The sequence below is a fragment of the Pleurodeles waltl genome, chromosome 1_1 (assembly GCF_031143425.1).
Source record: "Pleurodeles waltl isolate 20211129_DDA chromosome 1_1, aPleWal1.hap1.20221129, whole genome shotgun sequence".
Taxonomy (NCBI): domain Eukaryota; kingdom Metazoa; phylum Chordata; class Amphibia; order Caudata; family Salamandridae; genus Pleurodeles; species Pleurodeles waltl.
This window is the reverse complement of record NC_090436.1, coordinates 1,003,557,963-1,003,574,594: the sequence shown is the minus strand read 5'-3', so window position 1 is coordinate 1,003,574,594 and position 16,632 is coordinate 1,003,557,963. Positions and strand designations below refer to the sequence as shown.

At 41.9% G+C, this 16,632-nt stretch overlaps 1 long non-coding RNA gene across 1 annotated transcript in view; it reads left to right on the top strand.

Annotated features, from left to right (window-relative positions):
- Positions 1–15,570: 15,570 nt before the first annotated feature.
- Positions 15,571–16,632, top strand: part of LOC138287571 (uncharacterized) — a 103,394-nt gene continuing 102,332 nt past the window's right edge. The window contains exon 1 of the long non-coding RNA XR_011202244.1: positions 15,571–15,672. This is a non-coding gene — a long non-coding RNA (uncharacterized lncRNA). The remainder of the gene's footprint in view (positions 15,673–16,632) is intronic.

Genomic DNA, 16,632 nt, shown 5'->3' with positions numbered 1-16,632 from the left:
AACCACAGAACAGAGGGTGGAATCAAAGAAGCGAGGGATAAATCAGGGAATAATTGAAAGAGTAAAACTGGAATGTGGATAAGACACTGGACAGGCCAGAACGGTCTGGGAAAGATATAGGCCTAGAGGACAACAGTATTAATGTTTTCTTCGATTGATGGAAGCTGCCTAGTTTGTTCTAGACCTTAGCAAGTAGTTCAAGCAACTCAGTTCGACAGCCTTGTCTCACCTCTGATGGAAGGTCCTTAATGCAGAAAGTATTAGTTTAGTTAGTTTATTTTATTTATGATTAGGAACTCAAAATAAGGTCCATATAAAAAGGACATAAAAAATTAAATCTATACATAAACAATCAAATACTTTACCCATCCACCCATGAAGTGAATCATAATAAGACTCCCGCCTTACATTAAAATAAATCTCAAAACGCCCACTATCCTAATTCTTTAAGAAACAACGCACCACAAAACACCATCTTTACAATGCATATGCTTAGAATAAATACAAGAAACATTTTAAAAAGTTAAAAATTCTAAAACAGAACAATTCATTGGGAGGATCATACACAGGTCGGACAAACTCTGGTACAGACAGCATGGAGAGCTGGAGGCAAATGGGTTTTAGCCACTTATGCCGAAATGAGACAAGGGATGGTCAGACAAATAGAATATGATTTAAGTCTTGGGTTTCAGCAAAACAGAAGTTACACTCCTCAGCCGAACCATGCCATTTCACCAGGAGCGCATTCAAAGGTAGCAATCCCTGTCAAAGCAGCATCCAAAAATGCCTAACCTCATGTGGTAGAGTCCATGTAATGTAAGGTCATGCTTTTTTACTATTAAGGAGTCTGCAAAGTTTTACAAAGATCTCTTTTTTGCACAACTCTCTATGTCCAATCAAAAGCTTAAGGACCTGTTTCAAGCCAATTTTCAATTGAGAGGGGAAAATAGCCAGGACCTGATTGCAGTCTAATTCCAGCCATTTTAGAGCATAGGAAACGTTTTTGCAGAAGGAATACCTGAAATTATTGTTTACCAGAATTTCTTTCCTTAGCAGGGCCCTTAAAGTGTTATCCTCACTCCTTGCGGGGCAAGCACCCCAGTGTATAACCCCTGCTAATCCCTGAATGAACACACTTCTTAAACATCTTAAACCCAGTTCCAGCCTCAAGGCTGCCACAGAAATAGCTGCATTAACAGACAGAAGTTTTCTGAGGGTTTTACCCCAACTTATTCAGAAACCCGCATTTGGGGAAAACAATGAATTCCAAACCATAAAGGAGGGATGCTGGAATTTTTGCTTGATAGACTGCTAAAAGGTGTGCAAAATACCTTCTTCCAGTGGCCATATACAAGGCTCCTGAGCCTCTTGCTTGACAACCAGCTATGGATTTGTTGTTTATTATGTGGGCTTTATTACTTAGATTCCCACAGACTATTTTCCCCAAAAACATGTAAGAGTTCATGATTTCCAGCTTTTGAGTACCTAGGGACCAGTGGAAATTGGGAAACTTCATTTTTTTGTTTCCATGGAAGCATAGGACCTTTATTTTTGAGGCATTAACCTTTCAAAAGTAGGCCTCAGTGTACTGTGACAAAAACTGGAGATGTTTCTTTAGGCCTTCGGAGGTTAAGTCGAAAATTATAATATTGTCAGCATATAGTAAACAGCCAACATAATTCCCGCCTATTTGCAGGGGAAAACCCTTGCTCTGGGAGAGGTAAGAGGAAAGATCTGAAATATATAAAGAGAAGAGCAAAGGTGCCAAGAGACATCCTTTTTTTAGTCCATTCAGAGTGGGTGTCTCTTGGGATAAACTTTGATCCCCCCCTAAAAGTATTCTACACCAAGCGGAGGAGTGAAGCTCTATCACTAGCTCAAGAAGAATATTAGGCATTCCCAAGCTAGCCAGATTTCTCCATAACAAATCTCTATCCACTTCATCAAAAGCTGTTGAAAAGTCGATAAACGCAGCATAGACCACTCCACCTCTTACTTTCCCATAATTTTTTGTGATGACTTGTAACACTGCAATATTATCCATAGCTCTGTGATTACGCCTAAACCCCGTTTGCTCCAGGGGAATAATATTTTTCTCCTCTGCCCGAGCAGTAATTCTGGAAAGCAGACATTTAGTATAGATTTTCCCCACTGCATCCAGAAGGTCGATCTGCCGATAGTTGGCTGGACAGTTATGAACGCCCTTCTTAAATAAAGGCAGAATAATACTACTGACCCAGGAGACTGGAATACTTCTGGAGAGAAAGCACCTTCTAAAAACCATAAATAAGATCTTACTCCCGGAGCAAATATCCTGTTTTATTACCGAAATGGGTTGTTCATCAGGACCCATTGCGGAGGAGAGGCACATAGATCGAATGTCCAGCTCTATCTCTTTTACTGAAGGAGAGACAATGGAATGTAACCCATCACTTTCGGGAAGCTGGAACAATGCAATCCCATTTGATGCATAAGGGGTGGCAATTAATACAGTCCAACGAGCTTCAGCTATGGCTCCGGTGGAAGATCGCAATCTTGACCTTTAGCCTTTGCCGACCAATGACCACAAACATCTAGCCTGACCCTTTACCGCTGCTTCGCTGAGGTGGATCCAAGGCCTGCCCCAAGAGTCTCTTGCGAGACGGGTCTTCAAGCGCGTCCTTCTCCTTTTCAAAAGTGCCCCCCTGGAGTTCCTTTCAGATGAATAATCTAAATACTGAATCCTAACCAGACAATTTATTTCCCTATTCAGGTCAAGTAATGGACGAGAAACACCTTGTGTCTACTTTTAGGAGCTCTGAAAGAAGAGTTAATTAACAGCTGCTTCATAAGTTTTGCAAAGTTTTGCAATTCATTCCCCCAGTAATCCAGCTCTGCGACCACAATCTCTAAGGTCTCGAATATGCCTTAGATCCCACTGAGATCCCACTGGGTCCTCCCTGTCTTTTTTATTGAAGATCGGGATTAACCCACCCAACCCCTGGTCCCCTGTCATTGGCATATTCATTTCAAATGAGAAGAAAAGCAAGTTGTGATCACTAACAGAAGTATTTATAATCTTTAAAACATTTATCAGAGAGAAAGAGGAGTAACCTAACACAAAGTAATCTAATATTTCCTTTCCCCCCACGGAAACCTGCGTAAAGGAAGAGGGGGAATCCGAGGGAGACCTTCCATTAGCAATGATACAATAATATCTCCTAAGAAGATTAAGTAGATGTTTCCCTCTCTTGTTTGTTCTTATCATGGGGGAACACAGGATGGAATTCGCAAGGTTACCTCTCTCTACCTCGTGGACTTGGCACAAAGCATGGTTGGAAATGTTGCAATTTAGATCTCGGAGCTGATTGGCCAACGGTCCACCTTCTTCTTCCTCTTCCTCTACACACCTTGTGGATTCCCGGCAGCTTCCCAGCGGCGGCTTCCCCACGGCCCAGCACCACGCTCTGCGCTCCAGGCCCAGCGGCCTCTGCTGCTCCCTGCATTCCTGGCGGCTTCCCAGCGGCTTTCCATCTGCGGCTTTCCAGCGGCGGCTTCTAAGCGGCCCTGCTCCACACCCAGCTGCCTCTGCACTCTGCGTCACTGTGTCCAATGTACAGAATAAAAGTATTTGCAGAATGGCCCTTCTTAAACTTGCATTTCCTGTTCAAGACAACTTCTGGTTCTGCTGCACTGAAAACAGATTCATCCAACAAAGTGAGATGAAAAACGGATTTATAGGTTTTTTATTTTATGATTTATTTGTTTGTTTCTTCAGGCTTTACTATGCTGCAAGCGAGCTGCGTTAAATTTTTTTCTTGGGGCTTTAAGGCTGAAAGTCTGCTTGAAAGTGAGTAGCAAAAAGAAGAACATCCAATGCAGCCTTTGAGAGGTGCGAAGGTATAAAATCATGATACTGGCAACTGTATAGTAAACTTTACGTGATTCAGCTTGTGATGATCAATGCAAATATTTAATTTACAATTTTTATTAATCTAATTTATTTTCCCATTTCAGGAGCGCTTATGAATATTCACGGAAACATACAGATAAGAGCATCAACACTATTCTGAATCACAGCTCCTTTATCACCAACACTGTCAATCACTGTTGTGCAACAAAGGATTACCTGGCTTGCTCTCTTCAAGTTTCACCAATGTTCTTTGAATGAGCTATTTTGAATATATTTCACTTGCGTATTGCAGTAATTTGATATACAATCACCTCAGGAAGCCAGTGCATGCCTCTTTGTCCATTGAATATTTAACCCAATCTTACTAGTTGCACAACATGTTCCACTTACAACTGGTCATGTCAGAAACCTTAACTGTTGAATCTATGATTGCATTTTTGAAGTTCTAAATCCTAAGGACTCTTTGATTTGGTGTTTGGGTTTAAGTTGAAATCTCTAGCATGCGTCACTGAGAGGTATTTGGTATGCAACACTTTTGAAGAGTTTAGTTTAGGATTTTAGTGTAGGATCTTTTTAAGGTAAATCAGCTTTATTTAAATCAAATACATATTAATCACACAGTAACAATACAAATGTCAATCTCAAAGATAACAGTATAATGCAGAAGTAACTGAAAAAAGCTGTTCAACATTTTAAATATAAGGGGTGATAAACAGGGAAGAAGGGTGAGGGGAAACAATAAAAGGAACAAGACCAATAAAAAGAAAAGAGGTACAATGTATATTAAAAACTGGTGCGCATTAGCTACAATTAAAAGTATATATTAAATTTAAATTAAAATCAATCAATCATAGAGAAAGCAAACCAATTACGGTGGCCTAAAATTTTCAGATAGTGTACAGTTAATAGGTTTGCAAGCAGAAGCATCAAGATAAGTAGTCAAAGGTAACCAGTACAGATCTCTATTAATGGAAGGGCAGCATAAAGAGGTAAATGCAGTATCAAGCCTATGGTTGTGGCACACGTTATACCACCAAGCTTTATAGGAAATATAGGATGAATCTTTCCAATTAAGGGTAATTTGCTGAAAAGCTAAAGCTAACATAAGATCTAACAACTTTAAGTTATCATCTTCTGAAGCAATATCATCAGATAAACTGCCTAGGAAGAGCGCAGAGGGAGATAATGGGGTTCGCAAATGGAAAATGGAGGTGAGCTGAGGCCAAACTTTCCTCCAAAAAGAGCTAGTGGGTAGAAATTCAAAAAGGATGTGCATAAGATCTCCCTTTAGGTTGTCACATGACCAACAATATGAAGCTGAAGAGACAGAAAATGTACTTATGGTGGAGGGAGTAAAATAAAGTCTGTGATAAAGAAAAAACAATTATTGTGTAGTAGAAGCTGATCTAGATATTTTATATGACCTATTCCCATATCCTGGTACGGATAGTCCAGCTACATTCCAAATCCAATTCCCACTGAGATTCAATTTTTGATTTAGGTCTTGTCAAAATAGGAGAATGAAAACGTTTATAGATATTTGATGCCGTAGGAAAAGAGGTAAGAAAGGAAGCCAAAGAAGATGGCAACTCCGCAGAAGAGGGGGAATTTTGCAATGAAAATAAAATATTAAGGATACTATTAATAAGAAGAAGATATTTAGGCATGAAGGAGTTAGGACAGTTAAAAAGAAGTTGGAATTGTGAGAATGAAAGTGGAGTGTCATTGGAAAATAAGTCTTTGACCCATATTATGCCTTTTTGTCTCCATGATTTCTAAAATAGAGGCTTTTTATTGATAGTTATAAGATGATTATGCCAAAGAGGGGAGTTCAAAAAAGAGGAACAAGTGACAGATGGAGATAAATAATGAAAACGTAGAAGAGCACAAGTATGTTTAAGAAGCGGTGAGGAGATAACCAAAATATTATAAGAAAAAGAGACCACCTCACAAGGAGAAAACGGTAGAAGAAAAGAACATTCAATATCCAGCCATAAAGGGGTGAATGGAGAACCTGACAAGGCAATCCATCTAGAAGCTTGACGCAAACAAAAAGATTTATGGTAAAGTCGAAAATCAGGAAAGTTGGCACCACCTTCCTGTTTAGGATGGCGAAGTTGACTAAAAGAAACTCTAGATTACTTATTGAAACTCTCACTTCCATTTCAGACCACTTATTATCTAAATTCTGCATCCGAGAGTTGGTTTCGTCAATAAAAGGACGCAGTGCGCGTATTTCATCAAGCACAAGTTCAAGAGAAATCGGTGAAGGAGATTTCACTGGTGAAGGTGGATCCTGTTAAATCCTCTTATGAGGAGTTGAAGAAGTACTCTGAGAAGTCTTAGACAGAGAAGATGACGAAGACATCTTTGACGCAGGAGAAGATGCTTTAAAAATTGTGAGAGTTTATCAGTGGAAGAGAGCTGATGTGACAAAGATTTAGGTTTCTTTAATTTGCCCATATAAGGTCAAAAGCCTTCAAAAAGGAGAATATTTATTGATGGAACAGCAAAAAGAAGAAGGGTTAGTTAAAGGAAATTGGAATTTGCTCACAAAAAAGTCATAATCCAGTCAGATGAGCACCGATAATAATGAGTAGTTGAGATTTAAAATGGCCGTCCTATGAGGTAAAATGTAAAAAGCATTTTAAGAACAAACAAAAAAAGGAATAAGACGGCTTCCAAAACAGTAAACTGCTCACCAAGTCTTTCAACAAACATGCAAATGTTCAAAACTCCATTAAATCAATAAAAACGATTCCTGTGTGCAAAACGAATCCGCCGATGCGCGAAGCTCCGAATTCAGGCGGGCATCTTGTTTGGCGGCTCGCGCACGCCCCCTTAGTGTAGGATCCTATAAAGTGCACGGCTACCCTAAGACCTCCAAGCACTAGGTAAGATAATCAACAGCTTCACTTAAACTATTAGCCCATTACTTAGTTAAGGGTTAATCTCCCAAGAGTTAAATAGAGAATAGAGCAAAAGCAATAAAATGGTGCAAACTGGATGTGGTGGATTTTTTCAGCAGTGCACGGTGTTGGAAGGTGGTTTATTAGGAGGGGTTGGTAGATATCCACCTCTAGTAACTAGGCCACACTCACAATATAAAGTCCAGTCAAGGCCTCAGTCAATTAATCCCTTGCTCAACCCTTGGAAGCTGGCAATGAGCAGGCAGACTTAATTTAGGAGGCAGGTGCGAAAAGCATTTAGAGACACCAATACATTAAATAAGTAAGAGACAACACACAATAAAACTCCAACACCAATTTATAAAAATAGAAAATATTTCTATCTTTAAAATGACACCACAATGACAAGAATCCAATGTAGGAAACAGAGAAACGAAGTTTTAAAGATTAGAAATGAAACTAGCGCCTAGAAGCAAATAGCCTCAGTGGATTAAAAAAAAAAATAGGAATCCAGTTGATAGTGGGCTGCTGTAATGCTTGCTGGAGTGGGATTTGGACCATGAGTCTCACCTAAAGATCTGCTATAAGAGTGACTAGGAGGAAGCTTTCCAGCATATGAAAAAAGTTTGGACTTGATCATCATTGAAAATTCGGAGGGCTGGAAAAAAATTACTGTCAGGAAGCAATAGCCTCAACTCTGAATCAACCAGATTGATGCACTCTTCCACCCTTTCCTACAACCACCACTGACCACATACAATATAATATGCTTGACAATACTCAAATTGGTAAAAGGATACTGGAATAAGACAGAAAACAGAAACACTAGATATCTGCACTCTCTTTCGTCACTAAACTGGGTATTTATGACTGCAGGGCAGAAAGGGTTTCTAAATCCAACAAAATATATGATAGCAATCTGCCATGAGTATTCCACATCTAACCTTAGCAGTGAAATGATATACTGTGTGACTAACTCTTTCTGTTCTCAAAATGTATTTAACTACCTGAAGCTGAAGGATAAAAAGATTTGCTCACCATAAGCGCACCAATTCATCTTCAAAATTGGCGAGAAAACGTCCTCAGACTTCATAATATAGGCTGTTATTGACACTAACTTGTCTCTCAAAAGTAATTAACATTCATTAATATTCAATGAGAGTGATTCTAGCCAACATTTGTACCACTTGCTTGGTACCACCTGTAGCTAGTGTGCAGATTCATATATAGCATAAGAAAACATGATCTTGATGCTATAATCTTCATGTTCACGTTGGAAAAAGCCAAGTTCACATACTGTAATTGATCCTAAAGGTCTTAAACTAAAACGACCAAATGTTCAATCAGTTAAACTTGGGAATTGTAAAATTGTATTTTGCAGAGCTGGACTTTCCTGTGCTGTGAGAATTCTTGGGATTGATCCCCACAGTGTTCTTGTCTCAGACTTGTGTATTTAAATGCTGAATCTATAGTGGGAAGAATGTTTGTTTATTGGTTGCCAATTCAGCTGTGCCAGGAAGAGCTATCATGGACTACTAATGAATGCTTATTGTTCCTCTGTATGCTCTGCCTGGAAATTTCCATTGCGTGAGGAAGGTATATCTGCCTATGCTTCTTGATGAACTGTTAGACATGCATTAGCGGAGGTTCGCTTAATATGTCCTTCCAGCTGGAATAAAATGCTTTGTTCTCCAAAAATCTCCTGCCTAAGAGTGTTTATTAAATCATGCTTCGATTGCAGTGTTGCCAGGTTTAGCCCGTTCAAACATTTTTTTGTGAAGTAAAAGACTAGGCATGGAATTCACCCTGAAGATGGCAAGCCTTATGTACCTGTGCTCTGTTACAGGTTTCCACTTTGCTCTGCAGAGGAATTTCAAGCTCCAAAAGAGTGACAAAGTCCAAAGGTAAAACTTGGGACCCAGGACAAAGAGACATTGGCAGCCACAGAGCCGAGCTTTGCCCCCTTCTAAACATTTTAGTGCCGAACTGAAGCTTTCAGCAGGAACCTGGACTCAAAATATCAGCCTTCGAGTGAAACTGGCAATATGTCTTGAACACTGGAGGCGATTGACTTTCAGAAATATGACAAAAGGGTTTTCTTATGTTATGGTAGATGCCCTGCTTTCACTCCCCTTTCAGAGAAAACACCATAATTAGAGATCCACACCTGCTATTCGGGAATCTAAGTAGAGCAGGCTGTCTGTCACTGTGACCTGGTAGCCCATTGGCTAAAGGACCGTTAGGTCAAATGTTTCCAACATTAGAGCCAGCTGAGGCTCCACTGTTGGAAATTCTACAGTTTCACTGACCCTAATTGTAATGATGGAATCGCAAGTTTGGCACAGCAGAAGCAGCACCATTATATGGTAATGCTCTCATCCCACAAAGCTTTAAATGAGGCACTTAGGGGCATATTTAGAACAAAGTGGTGCATTAACATTGATGTGCCACTTTTCTTGTGCCCACCTGCACCCCCTTAACACCACCATTGGTGCGCCATATCTACAATACGGCGCACCTTGGTGCACAATACAACCATAACGTCAAATTGCTGGTGCTATAGAGGTTCTTTGCTACACTAGCACCAAAATATTTGACACTGGTCCAGCAAAGCACAGGGAGGCCCGTAGGAGATTATGGGTGCATCATTAAAATGCCTGCCCTGAGCAAGCATTAAAAATGATGCCAAAAATGGTGCTGTGAAAGCTAGTAAATTTCACTGTGCCATTTGTTTGGGCATTTCTGCGTGGAAACGCCCCCTCTTGCATCCATCATGTCTGGCGCAGGCATAATGTGGCATAAGGGTTCACAAAGTGGCGCAGTGCATGCATTGGGCCATTTTGTACATATCATGGGGGAAATTGCCTCCTTAACACCCCATTAGCATCAAAGTGAAATCACCCCTGGGTCCCGGTGAATCACAACTGTTGACTTGCATGGGTGCTTTGTGTTTTCTTGGTACTTTTTGTCTTAAAACATCAAACATTTATATCTCTTGTTCCCTTAATCTGAGTGTGATCATTTTTGTGTCACTTTGTCACTTACATTTTCCTCCTTTTTTACTAAACTAATTTGGGAATTGAATTATGTTGTTTTGTAACTTTAGTATTATTTTATTATTTTTTTGATCTGCTCAATCAAATAACACACATTTCTCTGGAGAAAAGCCACTGCTTTGGTCCACAGCTACCAAGAGTTAAGCCAGATTTTATAAGTGAACTGCTCTTTAATGTAGGGAGATTATGAATTATCACATTGTGGTATCTATCCTTTCAAATGAATAATCAAAAATATGTCTATGTCATAATGTAGGTGTAATGACGTTTTTGATTTTTTTGTTTTTTTAATGCATGTATGTTAGAAACTGGGCTGCTAAATGGCAGGGGTATACGTCCTGTCCAAGTACGGACCATAGTCCTAGTCAGGGCAGTCAAATACACAAACTAAATTAACTGTTGCTCACCCTATGGTAGCTTGGCACAGAGCAGGCAGGCTTAACTTAGAAGGCAATGTGTAAAGTATTTGTGCAACACACGTACAGTAATCACAGTGACACATCAAAAAAGGACTCCACAGGGGTGTATTAAAAATAGAGAGTATTTATTTGAGTAGATCAAGTCCAAAGATGGCAAAAATCCAATGGGCATTCACTTTTAAAGGATATTACCTTAAGCACTCTGGCCCAGATTTATACTTTCTGATGCAAACCTACGTTAGAGCAAGTTTGCGTCAAAAGTATAGCGCCAGCTAGCGCCATTCCAGGACGCCAGTCGGCGCTAAGGCCCGGCTAGTGTCAAAATAAATGACGCTAACTGGGTAGGGGAGACGTAGGGATAATTGGAGGTTGTGCGTGAAAGAATGGCGCTAGTCTGGTTAGAGTAAAATAAATGACTCTAAACTAACTACCGTCATTTGTTTGACGCACAACCCCATGGACATGACTCCTGTCTTAGGAAAGACAGGAGTCATGCCCCCCAGCCCACTGGCCATGCCCAGGGGATTTATGCCCTGGTGAGATGGGCAGCAGGTTGCCGGGAGACTGCACTGAAGTCCTATGAGCAGCTGGCCACAACAAAGCTGCACTGAAATCTTGGTTAGATGAGTGGCGGGCTGCAAAAAAGCCATGCTGAAATCTTGAGCAAAAGGGAGTGGCAATCTGCAGCAAAGCTACACTTGAGGTCTTTGATGTCCCGGAGACCTGGCATAGAACTGGGGGCATGTTGACAAACCTTAGAGTCACTCTGGGGGTGATTGCTGAGTCTTGCGTTGCAGGGCAGAGATCAGCAGGTATCAAGGCAGCTCAGCAAGGCAGGGCAGCAGTTCCTTGACACTGTAAAGCACGGCAAAGTGGTAATCCCCCAGCACAGTAGTCTTTACTCCACCGGAGTTTCCTTGAGTCCAGAAGTGTACTGATTTTAGTGGGTCGAGACCCATTACTTATTTTAAAAAGTGCCTTTGATGTTCGGGATGACTTCAAAAGGCTTCTGTGAAGTGCACAGGCCCCGCTTTTAGCTAAGCTCCTGCTCTAGGCTATCAGTGGGGGGGAATCAGCCCCTTTGTAAGGTCTCTGGCCTCTACCCTTTGAAATGTAAGTGGAAGCCCTTCCCAACCGCCTCCCAAGGAAGGCCCATCAATATGCAGATGAATGCAGATCCAGCTAAGTATCCTTTGTTGTGGGTGTCTGAAGGGAATGCACAAATGTAGCTGTCACTTAACCCAGCCCAGATGTATACTGGAGATAGGCTGTAGGGCAGTGAGAGCAGAAAAATGCCCACTTTCTAAAAGTAAATAAACACAAATGATTGACGTAATGCAGAACCAATCAAACGTTCACCCACTATCACAGACCTTGGTTTAATCCATCAATTCTTTTGCTCACCATGCCACCCTAGTTTTGACCCAGATATATACCAATCAGTCTTGACCCTGTTACCCATGGGGCCATGTCCTCCCTCAACCAGAAACAAACAGCCTGGGACTGGTTTTAGGGTATCACCCTTCATCAGTTAGGCTAGCTTGAATCCAGTGGCATAATGAGCCTGGGGCCCGCGTCTGGTCAAACCTGGCGCACTTAGGGCGACAAAAGCAAACAAACAAAAATGATGGATGGAATGCAGAACCAATCAAACATTCACCCCCAGTCACAGATCTGTGTTTAATCCATCAAAGTCTTTGCTCATCATGCCACTGCAGTTTGGAGCCCGCCATATATGCAAATCAATCTTGACCCTGTTCCCCATGGGAACAGTCCAGCCCGAACTGGCAGGCCAGGTCCTCCCTGGATGGAAAACAGGAACCCTCGGACCAGTTTCAGGGTATCACCCTTCATCAGTCAGGCTAGCTTGAATCCAGTGGAATAGTGAGCCCGCGACCCATGTCTGAGCATACCCGGCGCACTTTACATAAATATAAAAGCAATGGTGGTGATGTACAGGGAACTTTGTCCTTGTGCAACATGGCCATTGATTGATGTTCCTACCCAGGACCATCATGCCTTAGCATAACAGTCCAGAGCAGAGAAATCCAGTGGTAGTTGCCATGCTGTAAAAAGGAGGATATGATTGCAACTAATCATGTTGGTCCAGTTCTGGATGGGCTGTCAGATCCAGAGTTTCTAATGACAAAGCCAGATGTTTCTAACGGCAGAGCTAGCTGATGCTCCACTGTTGAAAACTTGCACTTCACCAATCTCTGAATGGGGAGGGGAACCGTGAGATTGGTGGAAAGAGCATCCTCTGTTGTTTGGTGGATGCCCTGCATCTGCCAACTTGTAAGCGAGTGCCTCAGAGTATAAGAATCTAGCATTGTGGTTAAAACAGTAACTACAGTCATTACTGTTCTTTACTCTGTGGATATTCTGCATCATTTCTCTGTGTTAGCCTACACATTTTGTGATATTTTAGATGACATACCTGTGGTACTGAGTATCTCGCTCTCCTCGGTTAAGGAGTTTACCTCCATTGCACTAGGTTGTCATCCAAAGTACTCTATACCACTATCAACAGGGGGAAATGATTTTGTGTCCTCGGTGCGTAACATGAGCTGGTAGTTGGGGACAGGCACTTATTGTACCCCATAACACATATTTACTGAGTGCAAAACCAACAGATTCGAAAGATGTAGAAAAAAGACAGCAAACTATCACTATCATAAAGCAGAAACCTGCAAGTGGTAGTGAAATAGAACTATCAGCTTTGGTATTTGCTCACAGAAATTCAATTGCATCAGCTTCTGAACTGGGCGGAACTCCGGACACAAACAATCTTTCTTTCACAAACTAAGCACTGTGGGCCTCATTTACACAAACTGGTGCATTAATCATGATGTGCCAGTTTGCTTGCGCCACCCTGCGCCACCCTGCGTCCCCCTAATGACACCATGGTAGCACTGTATATACAATACAGCGCACCATGGCTCTTATAAGCACAGCTGCGTTAGAATTTCTGATGCTGTTGTGGCGCTTTGCTAGATTAGCGTCAAAAATTTGGACTCTAGTCCAGCAAAGTGCATAGATGCCATTTCAAAACAGCCTAGCGACACTTTAACGCCTGCTCTTGAGCAGGCGGTAAAAAATTATGCTACAATGATGCAGTGAAATCTTATGGATTTGACTGCGCCATTCTCGCGGGCCTTCTAGTGGGGGAACGCCTCCCTTGCATACATTATACCTGGTGCAGGGTTTACAAACTGGCAAATGGTACCATTGTACCAATTTGCAAATATGGCATGGGGGGGGGGGACTGTTCTGCGCCACTGTAGCGTAAAACAAAATGACGTTACATCGATGCAAGAGGCTTGTAAATAAGCCCCTGTGTATCCTGATTCCTTTGCCTTGTCCCAAGGAGAAGCCACACTTCGTAACCATCACAACTAGGCACCAGGATGGGTCGGTGAATTAAACACTCGCCACTGAAATATGGGGTGACCTGCAGGTTATGAGGCTGAACCTTGGCAAAGCTGAGTCAGCTTTCCATCCTTCCAAAATAGATAAAATGATTACCAATTAATCAGACAGCAGTAACACATCTCTTATTTATAATTGTTGGAAGCAATAGAATTATGGTATTAAATTGACCTATATGAATGACACTTTATTATGATCATGTACGCTCATCACTGGACCCATGGAAAGCGTTGTAGAAGCGTGCACATTCACTCTGAATTACATCTCGGTCGGGGGGCAGCGCCTTTGGTCCAGCAAGGCGCAGTCTGCATAATTGGTGCAGGTATATTTGTGTAGAGCATTATTTAGAGTTATGTTATTCTTTATTCATTTTTGTTCTTCTTTAGGTACAATCCTGATTAATGAAAATGGTTTACTGCAATGTGCTCTCTCTCCCTACAGTACTTACACTGTGGAATGATTTCAGTGCTAAGGCATACGTATGGGTTTTTGCTCATCCTAAACCATTGTTAACACTATCCACGGGGCTGCCACATAGCCTACTCAGACACTGGGGCATATTGCCCAGTCCTTGGCGGGGGAGGGGGGAAGGGGTGGATATGCCCTATCATTTACTTCCGTTTCCCTGTGCAGCGCACCAACCAGCCAGTCTAATTGTGTACGGCATAGCGCGGCGCGCCTGCCAGAACCTCCCTCCTCTGTGGCGTCTGCCATGTAAGCTCGTCTTCTCTGTTGCCAATGCAGTACTTCATTTGTTCAGAAATACATCTAGGGGTCCAGAGTTTTTATTAGGACCCCACCAACAGGGCTCCTGAATGCTTGGATTGCTTAACACCCAGGATGTCCAGTGTTGATCCCACCTACTGCTTCTATACACCTCCACCCTTCACACCTCATCTCTTTAGACTCTTTTCATCTTTTCTTCCTCTGAATTCGTTTTCCTACTTCCTCATTCTTCCTCCCTTGTCTGTCTTTCACTCTCTTGCACTAAGTCAAACTGTGATGATGAAAAACAAGTCCCATTACCAAAAACATGAATGGCGGTGCCAACGAGCTTCAGCCAGAAGGAGGTGTTAAGCAGGTAGGGTGGGAATTCTAAACACATTTTCTAAAGACACAGCACACACCTACCCCTTACATAGGTGTTGCACCCAGGGCACCTAAACCTTTTAGGTCCGTTTCCTGAAGGAGGTGTGGCATGGCCTGCATCAGTGCAATAATCCTAAAAACAGGGGAACTAATTATAAGTAGTACCTTCTCATGGGAAATAAGACACAAATATATGAAGATGTTCCAGACACTGCGATGTAAATTGCATGGTTACTTTACTGTGTATTTATAAGGTCCCGATAAACAATGAGAACCCGATCTTCCCTTTCTAGTCCCTGATCAGAAATCTATGCAATTAGGTTTAGACAGGTCCAATAAATAAAGTTAGACCAATAAGTTCCATTTTGGTCCCCTAGAATTCAATCGAAAGGAACATTTATTTATTTACTAGAAACTTCTGCATTTCTTATTTATGCGAACTTTTTCCAGTTTGCTGGCTTGCCTCCACCGCATGAGAGGTGAGACAGACACACACCTATTTACTTTGGGACAGTGAGGTTGCAGTGCCCCAGGTCTTTCGGTTCTCGTGTTGGTTGTCTTGGCGTACGAATAAGGGCTAGTAGGCAAGGTTAGGCATTATTTGCCTTCAGTTTTTTTCCTTTTGAATGTTAGAGGTTTGAGCAGAAGCACCCATTACTGAAACAGCAGAAAGTAAGACAATTAATGAGTTACAGAACACAGATAAATGCATCTATATTATTGTGCTTAGCGATGCAGTTCAAGATGTTAATGACAACTATTTTATGCAGAAATCTCCAGAATGAGGACTCTTCTCCCATTTCTCTATCCTATTTTGCTTTCACAGGTCGCAGCATCTGGGAGTTTCAAGCCTGAACAATGGCATTGGCGGAGTTTAGGTAGGTAGAGCTAAGGGATATATTTTTGTGCACATGTTATCCGGGGATTACCCATGTAAACAATCAATCGCATTGGATAGTGCCGCTTACCTACTAAAAATGGTTGAGACTGGATCTGGTGTGTAGCATAATTCCAGTTGGTTTCAGTTGCATCTTTGAACTGCTGGTGGGTGTCGAAATTTGCTTTTCCCTTTGGTTTCACTTGTTGTTTAAATTAACTCATGGAATTCCCCTTGGTTGGGACTTTAAATGTTTTTACTAAATTGTGTATTTTTTCATGGCAGTATGTAGCGCTTTAGCCATTTCACTGTCGAATGTTCTCAAACTGGGTTTTATGTAGCAAACAAACGACCCACTTGACTCCATTAGTTTACAGCATAATAAGTATACAAAACAGTGGTGGGTGGAATGCGTGAATTAATCTCTGGTAACCACTGGGCCACATCACAATCCATCATTATTTTGCACACACTATACCACCTCAGTTTGGACTGAGCTATATGCAAAGCAATTTTGACCCTGCTCCAATAGGAAAAGTCCAGCCCAAACTGCCAAATTAGTTCTTCCCTGAACCTGAACACGAGCAACCCAGGACCGGTTTCACCCTGGTTATGGGCTCGTCAGGAAGGTACTGCTTTGTTCCAGTGACACAGTGTGCACAGGATCCACATCCGGGCATACCCCTCCCACTTAGGGCAATATAGTAAGTATACACCACAGTGATGGATGGAATGCTTGAGTCAATCTCAGCCTCTGCTAATCAGTTGGTCGCCATCTCAATCCATCATTATTTTTCACACCATGTGACCTCAGTTGGACCCAGCCATATACAAACCCGCCTTGGCCCTGCTCCAATAGGAGCAGTGCAGCCTAAACTGCCAAGGCAGGTCCTCCCTCAACTGGAACGCAAACAACCCAGGACCAGTTTCTCACGAGGTATGGGCTCATCAGCCAAGTACA